The sequence below is a fragment of the Triticum urartu genome, chromosome 3A, assembly GCF_056163025.1.
Source record: "Triticum urartu cultivar PI428250 chromosome 3A, HENAU_Tu73, whole genome shotgun sequence".
In the NCBI taxonomy this organism is placed as follows: Eukaryota; Viridiplantae; Streptophyta; class Magnoliopsida; order Poales; family Poaceae; genus Triticum; species Triticum urartu.
Genome location: NC_141875.1, coordinates 695,002,360 through 695,017,384, shown reverse-complemented (window position 1 = coordinate 695,017,384; position 15,025 = coordinate 695,002,360).

Below are 15,025 nucleotides of genomic sequence, written 5' to 3'. Positions count from 1 at the left end.
TTCTTTTTTTTTGTGTTGAGTCATAGGAACCACCGTACTGTTAAGTGGGGTCCAGGAGAACCAGTCAGAATGACTGAAGTGATGCCTAAACCAAAAACCTATGTCTTCGAGTGAAGACAATGAGAGCGAATCTTGTCCAGAGCCGGACAAGTCAGCTTTGCTTGTAGCCCAAGTAAAGTTGCCATGAGAGTTTGAAATCTGACCGTTGAGACACGTGTCAGATCCTTAGTGACCCAGGGTCATTTCGGACAAATCAGGTCGGGTTGCCAAGTGGCTATAAATAGCCCACCCCCTACAACCATAAACTGTTGGCTGCTCAGATTTCAGTGCACGGCTTCTGTCGTTTGAGAGCAACCCACCTCGAAGCCTTTGAGAGAAAATTCCTAGCGAGGAAAAAGTCCTAACCACCCAGAGCCAGAGAACATTGGGCATCACTTAAGTCTTCTTGTCTGTGTGATCTGAAGACTTATTACACTTGAGGACTGTGAATCCTCCAGACGGTTAGGTGTCGCGTTCAGAGCATCCAAGAGACATTGTGGATTGCCAGTGAACGAAGTCTGTGAAGGTTTGGGAGTCTACCTTGAAGACTTACCAGAGTGATTGGGTGAGGACTATGTGACCTTAGCTCAAGGAGAATACGGTGAGGGCTTGGTGTCCTGAGCTGCGTGTTCAGGACTGGGTATCCGGGACTGTGTGTCCTAAGGTTTAAATACCTAGCCGCTCCAACCAGACATACAGTTGTCACAGCAACTGGAACTGGTCCAACACATCATTGTCTTCAATGAGTCACTGGTTTCATCTTCACTTCCTTTTTCTTACTGTTACTCATTGTGAAGCCATTGCATGCTTGCTCTATCTTTTGTCTTCACAACGTGAATGTATGATCTGTTTAGCTTCATAACTTCTTCCTACCTGATCCTTATTACACTGCAGCTATTTGTCATTGTGCTTTCACTCTATTGAATACTTGACCATGGCTTGCCTAGTGTAATCTAACTTCCACTGCATAGTAATAGGCATATCTTCGCTGTATGTCTTCATAACTCCCACGTTTGAAGACTTTCATAAAAATCGCCTATTCACCCCCCCTCTAGTCGATATAACGCACTTTTAATTGGTATCAGAGCAAGGTGCTCCCTTGTTCTGTGTGATTCGGTTTAACCACCTGGAGTTTTAGCTATGTCGACTGCAGGGATAATCAAAGTCTCCGCTGCGTGCCCCGTCTTCGATGGAACTGAATATCCCTACTGGAAGAATAAGATGCGCATGCATCTTGAAGCCATTGACGTCGACCTATGGTATGTCGTCGAGAACGGCGTTTCCAAGGCTGGAGAAGGTGTCACTACTGCTGATGTCAAGAAGTTCACTCAACTGGACTCTACTGCCAAAAATATCATCTGTGATCATCTGACAAAAGGACAGTATGGCCGTGTGAGTGCCTTGAAGACATCCAAGCTGGTCTGGGACTGGCTCTCCAAGGTCAATGAAGGCATCTCAACCCAGAGAGATCAGAGAATCAGTGTTCTTCGCAACCTCTTCAACCACTTCAAGCGAAATGACAATGAGAATGTCCAGCACACATTTGACCGGCTCACTGACATCACAAATGAGCTTCAAGCCCTCGGCGCCACTGAGATCACCAAACATGAAATCGTCAAGACGCTGCTGAGATCACTTGATAGTTCGTTTGACATCCTAGCCCTGATGATTCAAGAATGTCCTGATTTCAAGACACTCGATCCGTCTGACATACTTGAGAGGCTCAACACACATGAGTTTCAGCTTTTTGAGAAAAGAGATATCTACGGTCCAAACTATGGGCGAACTCGTGCCTTGAAGGCAAAAACTGTTTCCTCATCTGAAGAAGAATCTGACAGCAGTTCTGATGATCCTGAAGACATTGGAAGGGAACTTGCAATGCTAGTGAAGAAGTTCCAAAAATTCACCAAGAAGAAAGGCTTTAGAAAATCTTCACGGTCAAGCTCAAGGAATGATGAAGTTTCTGCTCATGACTACAAGAAGAAAACATGTCACAAGTGCAAGAAAACTGGACACTTCATCTCTGAGTGTCCATAGTGGGACAATGAGAACAGAAGGAAGAAGAAGAGCAAGGAATACGATTCTGACGACAAGAAGAAGAAGAAATACTCAAAGTCTTCTTCTAAGTCTTCCTCAAAGTCTTCATCACACAAGAAGAACTCATCTGGCAAGGCACATGCGTCTGTTGGCAAGGAAATGGATTCAGAGGAGGAGTCCGTTTCTGAGGAGGCAGAGGTGGAGTCTGCGGAGGAGTCTGATTCTGGCATTGCGAGTCTGGCTACAACATACGTCGCCAAGTCCATCTTCAACACTGAAGACAATGACTTCATCACCGACACCGATGCAAATGACAAGGACGACTCCACTCCTACCTACTGCTTCATGGCACGCGGTGCCAAGGTAATCACACGCACTACTCGCTATCAAACATCCAGTGACGATGACTCAGATTGTGATTCAAAACCCAGTTACAAAACACTTGCTAAAATTGCAACTGAACAACAAAAGGCCATGGAACATATTCAAAAACTGTTAGACAGAAGCGATGATCTGTTGGGTGCTGAAATGACTCGATCTGAATCCTTAATTGAGGACATAAAAAATCTTCATGTTATGTATCAGGAACTTGAAGATCGTCTTGATACTCTCTCAACAACTCATGAAAAGCTTTCCTATGATTATCTTCAAAGGAAGCAAGAACTTGAGAAATTGAGAGCGGCTCATGAAGATCTTCAAAAGAAAAACGAGTCACTTCGCGCCGAACAGATCAGTTCCGCTCAGGAAGGATTTGAACCACCATGTCTTAAATGCATTGAGCGTGATAATGCTACTTCTGTTGCTGAATGTTCCACTGCTACTGCTGTTGCAATATCTTCAACTGTTGATGTGGTAACTAACCCCTCTGCTGAGGATACCACTGCTATTGCTGATGAGAATGCTAGGTTGAAGACATTGCTTGAAACAGGGATGTACAGAAGTCTTAAAGGACATCAGACATTATGTGATATCCTCAAGAAGCAGATTCTGAACAGAAACCCTAGAAAAGAGGGTGTTGGGTTCGTAAGGAAAATAAATGCAGATGGCTCTTACTGGAAACCTGAGCAGTACCCCAAAACCACATGGGTTGCTGCAAAGGAACCTTCAGCAGATCCATCCAATTTATCTGGCTTCACTTGTGCTAACCCCATTATCATTGATGAATCCTTTGATGCAAACTATAAACTGTTTAAGAATCAGAATGGTGAAGTGTTTGCCAGATACATTGGCACTAACTGCAGGAATGGACCGCCTATGAAGAAGATCTGGGTTCCGAAAAAGTGTCTGGAAAATCTTCCTGTGAATGTCTTCATGACACCTCACTTGAAGAAGACAAACCTCAGACCAAAGGCTTCATACGGTCCAAAGGCTTCATACAAACAAAGGACTCACCTGAGTCACACTAACGCAAATATTTTGCAGGGAAACCATACTCAGGCATATGAATATGAGAGCGGTTCATCAAACCGTCATGTTCATATGACCAAAAATTATTCTGCTTATTCTTATGAGTACTATTGTCCACCTGCAAGACTGTTTGCTAAGGCTTCAAAGCCAAAATTCTCAAATGCTGCACTTAGACTTATTGCTTCTAAGCCACCCTTGAAGATGTGGGTGGTTAAGAAGGCTTAACTCTCTTTTGCAGGGAAAGGTCTCCAGCAGAAAACCAAAATCTTCTGACGCTATTGCTGGGGACCTTAAAAATCTTGTAGGGCGCAAGATAAAATGCCCGAATGTTATCATTATGTACTTCGTTCCTGAATCGCATGCTACTCTCCCTATTAGTCCTAATCTGGATCTAAGTTTTCATAACCCACTGGTTCGTCAAATGTTTTTGCTTCACAATTCTCTTCGTGAAGCCTATCCCCCTAACTGCACTCTAGGGTACGACACCAGCGTCTTCAAAGTCTTCAGAATGGATTATTGACAGTGGGTATACAAATCACATGACTGGCAAAAGAAGCCTTCTTATGGACTCAACCTTACGTCCATCCGACAAGAGTCACATCACATTTGCTGACACTGGTAAAAGTAAGGTATTGGGTCTAGGTAGAGTTGCAATCTCAAAGGATCAACACATGGATAAAGTCATGCTTGTTGAATCCCTTGGCTTCAACTTAATGTCTGTCTCAATACTTTGCGATTTGAACATGATCGTAATGTTTGGAAAATATCGTTGCCTAGTACTAATGAAATCTGACAAGTCTCTAGTGTTTGAAGGGTATCGAAAAGATGATCTGTACATGGTAGATTTCTCAGCAGGGCCACAACTTGCAGTATGTCTTCTTGCAAAAGCTTCAGAATGCTGGCTTTGGCATCGGAGGCTTGGGCATGCTGGCATGAGGAACCTCCACACCCTTGCGAAGAAGAAGCATGTCATAGGCATCGAGGGCGTCAAGTTCAAGAAAGATCACTTGTGCGGTGCCTGTGAAGCAGGGAAGATGACGAGGGCAAAACATCCTTCGAAGACAATCATGACTACTACTCAACCCTTCGAACTGCTCCACATGGATCTTTTCGGTCCCACTCACTACTCAACTTTTACTACTACTGCTTGCCTCTATGGCTTCGTCATTGTTGATGATTACTCTAGATATACTTGGGTGCACATAATCCTTTACAAGACTGAAGTGCAGGATGTCTTCAGACGCTTCGCCAATCGTGCTATGAACAATTTTGACGCCAAGATAAAGCACATCAGAAGTGACAATGGCACTGAATTCAAGAACACTGGCCTTGATACATATCTTGATACCTTGGGCATCACTCATGAATTCTCAGCTCCGTACACGCCACAGCAGAATGGCGTCGTCGAACGCAAGAACAGAACACTCATTGAGATGGCCAGAACGATGCTAGATGAATACAAGACTCCAAGAAAATTCTGGACTGAAGCCATTGACACTACATGCCATACAATCAATCGTTTTTATCTTCACAAGCTTCTGAACAAGACATCTTATGAGCTCCTTACTGGCAAAAAGTCAAATGTCAGTTACTTCAGAGTATTTGGAGCAAGGTGCTGGATCAAGGACCCACACCACACCTCAAAGTTTGCACCAAAAGCACATGAGGGTTTTATGCTTGGATATGGAAAGGATTCGCACTCCTACAGAGTCTTCAATCTCTTTCATTACAAAGTGGTTGAAACAGTGGATGTGCGGTTCGATGAGACAAATGGTTCACAAAGAGAGCAACTGCCAAATGTGCTAGATGAAATTCCAGCTAGTGAATCAATCAAGCTAATGGGAACTGGGGAGATTATACCTTCTAAAGCTCATCCTGAAGAAGAACTTATCATCTCAGCACCTGATCAACATGAAGACAATGCTCAGCCTGAAGACATTCCTCCCAACAACAACACAGATCAGCAAGAGCAAAGTCTTCGCCCTGTACATCCTCGTGTTGCCAATGAAGTGCAGATTGACAAAATAATTGACAGCATCAATGCACCTGGTCCACTCACTCGTTCAAAGGCAACTCAGCTAGCAAATTTCTGTGGGCACTTCGCATTCGTCTCAATATCAGAACCCAAGAAAGTTGAAGAAGCCTTCATGGAATCTGAATGGATTCAAGCTATGCAAGAAGAGCTTCAACAGTTTGAGCTGAATAATGTATGGGAACTGGTTAAGCGTCCTGATCCACGGAAGCACAACATAATAGGCACCAAATGGATATACCGCAACAAGCAAGATGAGCATGGTCAAGTTGTCAGAAACAAAGCTCGTCTCGTTGCTCAAGGATATACTCAAGTGAAGGGCATTGACTTCGATGAAACATTTGCTCCTGTGGCTAGGCTTGAAGCCATACGCATACTGCTGGCCTATGCAAATCATCATAACATACTTCTATATCAAATGGATGTGAAGAGTGCCTTTCTCAATGGCAAGATTGAAGAAGAAGTGTATGTTGCACAACCACCTGGCTTTGAAAATCCAAAACATCCTGACATGGTATACAAGCTCAACAAGGCACTGTATGCCTCAAACAAGCCCCTAGGGCCTGGTATGACACACTCAAATACTTCCTGAAGAGCAAAGGCTTCATACCTGGTTCCCTAGATCCCACTCTTTTCACGAAGACATATGATGGTGAACTGTTTGTGTGCCAAATATATGTGGATGACATTATCTTCGGCTGCACAAATCAGAAGTACAGTGAAGAGTTTGGATATATGATGCAAGAGCAATATCAGATGTCCATGATGGGGGAGCTGAAGTTCTTCCTTGGTCTTCAAATACGACAACAACGCAATGGCATCTTCATATCTCAAGAGAAGTATCTCAAAGATTGCATGAAGAAGTTCGGTATGCAAGACTGCAAAGGCTTCACAACACCAATGCCAGCCAAACATCATCTGGGTCCTGACGACAATGGTAAAGAGTTCGATCAAAAGGTATACCGCTCCATGATTGGTTCTTTACTTTATCTATGTGCATCTAGGCCAGATATTATGCTTAGTGTTTGCATGTGTGCTCGATTTCAAGCGGCACCAAAGGAGTCGCATCACTTAGCTGTGAAGCGAATTCTTCGATATTTGGCTCACACCCCAACTCTAGGATTATGGTATCCAAAGGGCTCAGAGTTTGATTTGGTTGGATTCTCGGATGCTGATTATGCTGGTGACAAAGTTGATCGCAAGTCTACATCAGGCACATGTCACTTTCTGGGACGATCACTTGTATGTTGGTCTTCAAAGAAGCAGAACTGTGTATCTCTCTCCACTGCTGAATCTGAATACATTGCTGCTGGATCTTGCTGCGCTCAGCTTCTGTGGATGAAGCAAACACTCAAGGACTATGGCATTCATCTGAAGCAAGTGCCACTTTACTGCGACAACGAAAGCGCCATCAAGATTGCCAACAACCCAGTTCAGCACTCGAAGACAAAGCACATTGAAATTCGTCATCACTTTCTCAGATATCATGTTGTGAAGGAAGACATTGATATCATACACATCAACACTGAAGAGCAATTGGCAGATATCTTCACCAAGCCCTTGGATGAGAAGAGGTTTTGCAAGTTACAGTGTGAGCTAAATATCCTGGAATCCTCAAATGTCCTGTGATCAGGCACACATCCTAACCCTTATGCATATTGATGACTTAGATGTGCAACACACGAAGTGAAGTATATCTTCAATCAATGAAGACATACATTCTAAGTGTGAATACATTAATGTGGAATTTGACTTCGGAGCGCCACGATAATTGTGCGCCGTGTCTGGGTCTAATACTTCCTATACGGTGGGTAACGCCACCACCAAACGTTCCATTTTGAAGTGTTTCACTCATGGCGTTACCTTGCAATGTCTTCACATTTGATTTGGCTTCGAACTCAACATATTTTCGTGATTATCTTCACTATGCTGACTATATATATATATATATATATATATATATATATATATATATATATATGCTAGTGTTCTGTCCCCTACAGCATTCACTTATAGCTATGTTTTCGTGTTGAATCTTTTGAACTAAGTGAATGTGATCGGACCCCAAACTTCTCTATGCTTTCTATCTCAAACTCTATCTCTCTAAGTCATATGCATTCTATTGAAACTGTCGAATGTCTTCACTGCGTCCTTGTCAGCAGAAGATATAGAGACAACCATAAAGTCCGTTTTCAATGCTCATTCCTCCACATAAAATCCGGAGAAGCAGGAACGACCACCCGACAATCCAGGCGTGCGTGGGACGTAGAACAAACCCCAAACTTCCGCAAACTGGCCACGCGTTCCTCATATGCGAATCGCCAGGGGCACCTGTGTAATAGCACAGTGCCGCCCCTGTGCCTATAAATTCACACTTACCGCGGTCATTATCTCCTTCTTCCACCCTCGCACGAACCCTAACGCCACCGCTAGCTCTCGACGACGCCGGCGACGAAGCGCTTCGCTGCCGCAACCTCTCCGACGCCGTCTTCACGCCGATCGCGGACATCGTCCTCTCCGCCGTCGCCGTAGGTGTCTTCCGTCGCCAAGTTAGGGCACGGAGGACTGAACTGCTCGGCATCATCTCCCACTCCGTCTAGCAGTTCCAAGTGTGGTAAATAAAATTTCTTTTTACAGCCCCTTTTGATCTCATGGTTCTGTCACTTTCTACCATAAGAAGTTTCTCTTCACACAAGTTAGATCTCTCGATTTGCATCTCATAACATGCCTAGTATATTCACTTGTGCTTCATGAAGTAGTTAGATTCCTCACTTGTACTGATCTGTGGGTTCGTACAAATCTGGAACCAACTTCTTATCTATGAGTGAATGTCTTCGCACGATGAGGTCAATGTCTTCTAAACTGATTAATCTTCAAAACCTTCTGAGAATGCATATGACCTCTTCCCCTTCCCTCGCACCTTAATGCTGTCACAGGTACATGTCCGTGGGAGAATCCTTTGGTTCTCATAGTCTGCATTCATTTGCAGAATTCCTACAGCATCACATAAATTCTCCTGAAGCCAGTTCCTGTTGGTCCAGCAAAAGAAAGCCTTTGAAAGTTTTGAAGCCTTTCAAGTTAAAGTTTATGGCTTCAGAAGCAACAGCAAGGAAGGGGGGAAGACAGAGACGTGGAGGAACTTCCAAAGATCTGCCTGAAGACCTGGCAGAAATGTATAAAACAGATCCTGAAGAGAATTATGGGCAGCGCAAGACCCGAATCCAATGGATTCGACGCTATTGGGCAGAACAATGGTTCAAATACCGCTTCACAACCCAAGAGTATGCTGAGAAAAGTGCCATCAAAAGACCGTGGGGAGACATCTTATACAAGAACCTTGTACCCAGGTCCAGAGATGAAGCTATTGCCCAAAGCTTCTATCCATGCATGGTTCGTGGGCCACAGCCTGATGATGCACATCCGTCGTCACTACTTTGGTGTCGTGACGACAATCTATTCAAGCGCAACTTCCAGTTTGCCCAACAATCAGCGAAGCAGAACAAGAAGAAATTTGGGTTAGACTTCAACCCTGGTCCCTCAGCACCAAGGGCAGATGGCACACGCGACGCAGAACCCAATATCATCGGTCCGTATGCCAACCTTGAGGGCCTCATCACCCGCATCTTAGTCCAAGGGACTGCCGTGAATGACCCTCCAGCTGACTCTGAGACTGATGAAGCTCCTGCTGTACCGAAGCCAAAGCAGTCGAAGAAGCCAAAAGCTTCAAAGCCGGCCCCTTCATCAAAAATCTCAAGGGCGAAGCCATTGGCAACTGCACCTCCTGAAGACAGTGTGCAGTTTGAAGACGTATCCCGTGTCTCCAAGCCCCAGAAGGCCAAGATGCCTCAGCCACACACCAGCAAAGAGCTCACAGCTGCTGACATTCTGCGCAGCGAAGCCATTGATCTGTCAAGTGATGAAGATCTTGGAGATGACGCTCTAGAGCAGCTCATCAAGAGCAAAGAAGAAGCTGAAATCTTCAATAATTTGCCTCTCTTTGATGTCGCCATCATCCACAACTTCATCGACGAATGGTTTGCCACACCAAACATCAGCTTCGAAGATCTGCAGCTGCCCGTTGGCCTCAGCGTCGCCTTCCAAGGCGCTATTGCTTCAGAACTTGCAATTGCCCAGCGCATTGTTGAACTGAAGCAGAAAATTGATCATGAAAAGGCTCAGTTCAAGAAGAATATGGCCAAGCTCAGCATGCAAGAAGTGAAGAGCTTCAAGATCATGTTGCATGAGCTTAAGAAAAACTTTCTAAAAAAGCGTGCAGAAGCTCAGGGTTCACGTGAGCGGATGAAGTCTCTGGCAGAAAGATGTGTGCAAGCCTACAATGAGGCTGAGAAGCGCAAGGCACTTGGGCGTCCTGGCATCGACCCCAAGATGGCCGCGAAGAAGAAGAAGAAGCCTGCTATGGCTGAACCAGAGGCACCAAGGCAAGAAGCAGTTCCAATTGTCTTCCCAACTGCAACGACTAGCTCGAAGCCAAAGAGCCGGTCAACCGCTTCAGAGCTCAAGAAGACGCGAACTGCAGAGGCTGAAGCCAGGAAGCGGAAACACTCTGAAGCCTCTCCGTCTGCCCCCACTCAGAAGAAGCGAAAAATCAAGAAAGTTCGGGCTGCTCCCACAGAGCCCTTAATGGTTGAACCCCTTTCTGTCGTCTATCCTGACGCAGAACGACAACTGACAGTTCATGAGCCTGCTTTCACAGAGGCTCCTGAAGCTGAAGACATATCAGCAGCCGACCCCATCGCTGCTGAAGACATTGGTCATCAGGACAATGTACAAGATGATGCAGCCCTTCCTCAGTATGAACACAGCGAACTCATCAGCATTGGTCGTCCTCTGACACCAATTGCACAAGATGCGTCATGGGCAGATCGCCCTCAAGAGGAAGTAGACAATGAGGCCCAGCCCACTCCAACCCCACAGGCGTCGTCTGCATTCCGCAGGCTTCGCAAAGGTCCAAGGCCTCAAGTCTATGCTGAAGACATTCCGGCTGCATCAGCCGCGGAAGAAGCACCACAAGAGCCCACTCCTATGCTCCACCAAGAAGCAGTTCCCCAGGAGAACGTGCTTGTGACCGACCCTCCAGCTAGTCAAGCGGAGGCTGAAAATATTGAGGCTGCCACAACCAACACTGAAGCCAATGTGGAGCCCTCCCCACCAAAAGCTTCAGAAGACAATGAAGCTATTGATCCAGACACTTCTGTTCCTGAGTCTGCTGCAGGTCCTCAATTTGATTACCATGTTGAGCACAGGCCTCATGTCCAGAAGCCAGTCCCACGGCTGCCGAGGTTCCCAGGTCCTGCATCAGCACTTGGATCCTTTAACATCAATAGCTTCAAGGCAGATAATACGTTCTTCAACAGCTCCAAGAACCCCTATTCAAGGGAAAGGATTTCATCAGATAGGTTCTGGAGCTATCCTCAGCGCAGCTACTATTCATGCATCCTATACAACCAAGGTCGCATCTTCCCGCACAAGCGCCTTGATGTTGAAGCCATTGCTGGTCTGCCCTGTTTAGAGGAAGCATTGGATTGCTTCAAGCAAGTGGGTCTGCTGCAGTTTGTAACTGATGAAGAGCACTGGAACGAAGAGCTTCTGCTGCAATTCTATGCCACCCTCCACATCAAAGGACACAACAAAGATCCGAAGACTTGGACCCTGGAGTGGATGACCGGCAATGTCCATCACGAAGCCAATGCATTTGATATCATTGAGCTCACCGGCCTGCCCACTCCTGGCGAACTCTTCGAGGAAGGCTGTCCACTACACACTGAAGCTCTTGAGAGCATATTCCAGAGGCCTGAACCGAATATGAGTCAGATGCTCTCCATGATGAAGCCATTGCCCCACGATGCTCCTTATCCAACAGAGTTCTTCGTTGAAGACTTTGAGTACCTGCCCAGAACCATCTATCACATTATCCGGCGGACTCTCTGGCCTATCAAAGGGCACTCTCCAAATGCCAAGATCGAGAGTGCAATGAAGACTCTGCTGTTTTGTATCCTTCATGGCAAATGCTTCAACGCACGGGACTTCTTCATACGCCAACTAGCTGCATCAGGCTCAGATCTGTTTGGTTTAAAGTTCTATACTCCTTGGGTAATGAGACTGATCAAGCTTCACTCTGCGATCTCATATCAGCCCTCAGCCCGCAACCATCGGATCTTCTTGCCAGATGTGGATACCTCTGCTGAAGCTATATATCCTGAGCCTGCCAAGCAACCTTTGAGTCTTCAGAATGCAGAACACCAGAACTTCACTCAGAACGATGAAGGTGTTGAAGCCATCTCCAGGGTGTATCCTTTGGCTGGCACTACACGTGCGCCACACCCTGCTTCAACTGAAGCCACTGACAGTGCAACTGCTTCAAGACCCAAGAAGCGCGCTCGTGTTCTCAATAACCGAGAGCTTCTTGTGGCCCTTCATCAAAAACAAGATAGGCATCATGAATGGCTAAAGCGTCAGATGAAAAGCCTCTTGGTGGATGTTAATCGTCTTCGAAATCTTGCCACCAAGAATGCTTTCGTTACCCATGAAACCTGTCGTCGTACATGGAAAGGGCTATCAATGATGTGTACTGAAGCTGAACTTGAAGAGGATGGCTTCACTGAGCGATTCAAGTTTGACACCACACCTCCTAGAAGGGCTGTGATGCAAAACACACCATCACTTGAAGACTCTGAGTTCTCTTCATCTGCTGCAACAGTAACTGCACGAGTCATCGAGGATGAAGATGATGCAACTTCACCACCACCCTCTTCTGCACCGCCAAACACCTTCAACGACCCTGCTGCTCCTGGGAACGAATAGACATTCTATGTCTTCAAACCTTTTTGGTCCTTACTGACAAAAGGGGGAGAAGCATATGGGTTGATAGTCTTCAAGCGGGTCCATATGGGCGGATGCCTTTACTTTGCTACATTTTGCTTCGTGCTTACAACTCCCGTTTTGCTACATTTGCCTTTTTGAGTTGTAACACTTAAACCAGATGGTCGTCTGCTACTTGTTTGCCACCCTGTTTTGCGAAGATAAATTCCGCATGTGCGACGATAAATTCCGCACTTATCTCATTCTGCAGACGTCCATTTTCCATTATACATGTCATTATCTTCATAGACTTTCACATGCATAGTGGATTGTCATCATAAGCTGAAGTGGATCTCCACAAGTACAACCTGCCATGTGCATTTGCATTCCAAAAGCAAATTAACTTATATGCATATCTTCAGGGGGAGCCCTTGCAACTTATGAAGACAATTCCTCATCCTTTACAATTTCACAGACTATATTCCCCGTTGAAAACTTCAACTAGTTTGTCATCAATCACCAAAAAGGGGGAGATTGTAAGTGCATCTAGTGCCACCCCTAGTTGGTTTTGGAGTATTGACGACAAACCTAGTTGAGGGACTAATGTATTTGTGAGAATTGCAGGATAACACAGGTAGAAGTCCCTCATTGATTCGGTTTTACTACCAGAGATGACCCCTAAAAATGTATGAAGACATTGAAGCCAAAGGTGGTATATGAAGATATTCACATTGAAGACTATGACAAAAGAAGACACGTTATGAAGCCTATGGAGCTCGAAGACTTAGATCTTTCGTAGTTCTTTTTCTTTTGTGTTGAGTCATAGGAACCACCGTACTGTTAAGTGGGGTCCAGGAGAACCAGTCAGAACGACTGAAGTGATGCCTAAACCAAAAACCTATGTCTTCGAGTGAAGACAATGAGAGCGAATCTTGTCCAGAGCCGGACAAGTCAGCTTTGCTTGTAGCCCAAGTAAAGTTGCCATGAGAGTTTGAAATCTGACCGTTGAGACACGTGTCAGATCCTTAGTGACCCAGGGTCATTTCGGACAAATCAGGTCGGGTTGCCAAGTGGCTATAAATAGCCCACCCCCTACAACCATAAACTGTTGGCTGCTCAGATTTCAGTGCACGGCTTCTGTCGTTTGAGAGCAACCCACCTCGAAGCCTTTGAGAGAAAATTCCTAGCGAGGAAAAAGTCCTAACCACCCAGAGCCAGAAAACATTGGGCATCACTTAAGTCTTCTTGTCTGTGTGATCTGAAGACTTATTACACTTGAGGACTGTGAATCCTCCAGACGGTTAGGCGTCGCGTTCAGAGCATCCAAGAGACATTGTGGATTGCCAGTGAACGAAGTCTGTGAAGATTTGGGAGTCTACCTTGAAGACTTACCAGAGTGATTGGGCGAGGACTATGTGACCTTAGCTCAAGGAGAATACGGTGAGGACTTGGTGTCCTGAGCTGCGTGTTCAGGACTGGGTGTCCGGGACTGGGTGTCCTAAGGTTTAAATACCTAGCCGCTCCAACCAGACATACAGTTGTCACAGCAACTGGAACTGGTCCAACACATCATTGTCTTCAACGAGTCACTGGTTTCATCTTCACTTCCTTTTTCTTACTGTTACTCATTGTGAAGCCATTGCATGCTTGCTCTATCTTTTGTCTTCACAACGTGAATGTATGATCTGTTTAGCTTCATAACTTCTTCCTACCTGATCCTTATTACACTGCAGCTATTTGTCATTGTGCTTTCACTCTATTGAATATTTGACCATGGCTTGCCTAGTGTAATCTAACTTCCGTTGCATAGTAATAGGCATATCTTCGCTGTATGTCTTCATAACTCCCACGTTTTGAAGACTTTCATAAAAATCGCCTATTCACCCCCCTCTAGTCGATATAACGCACTTTCCAGAGGTAAAATGTGTCTAACCGCATGCACATTTTGATCAACAAGCGAAATTCATAGTGGTATGTTCGAGAAAAACAAAATCAATGCTTTAACATGCTTCAAAAATAGCATCTCTAGAACACTATATATCTGTTTTTGCGCAGGGCAATACAAAAGTCATTTGTCCATACAAATATGCACGTAGTTAGAATACACATGTTTTTTGTGAAAAAAGTTACTCCCTCTTATCTATAATAAGTCTCGCAGTTTTGATCTAAGGTTAGTTCAGAACTGCGGCTATTATTTTGAATCGGAAGGAGCAGAATTTGTTAAATAGCTTTGCTTTTTTCCTTGAGTTTTTTCCAACCAGTTTGGGCTCCAAATTGCTGACCACGGGTGTACTTATCTCTTTTTTTAGGAATGGGTGGACTTACGGCAAATCCTATTTGGTGCAGGTGCCCGTTAGTTTGTATTTTGCAAACATGGTGCTGGGCCGGGTCATATAGTTTTTCTTCTTCCGTGTGTTTTAATCCGCAAAAATTGCACGCGCTGGTGGCGATTCAAACCAACGACCTCCCTCTTCGACACAGACTAGTGTAACCACTACACCAACCAGCCGGATCTGGTTAATTAGAAAATTTCCTTCCTTTTATTTTTTCTTTTCCGTTTCTCCCTTTTTTTAACTTTCTTTTTGTTTTTCCTTTTTCCTTTTTCCTTTTCTATTTTTCCTTTCTTCTTCTTCCTGGGCCAATGAATTGTCTTGCAAATACGTGAACTTTTTCTTCAAATCGATGAACTTA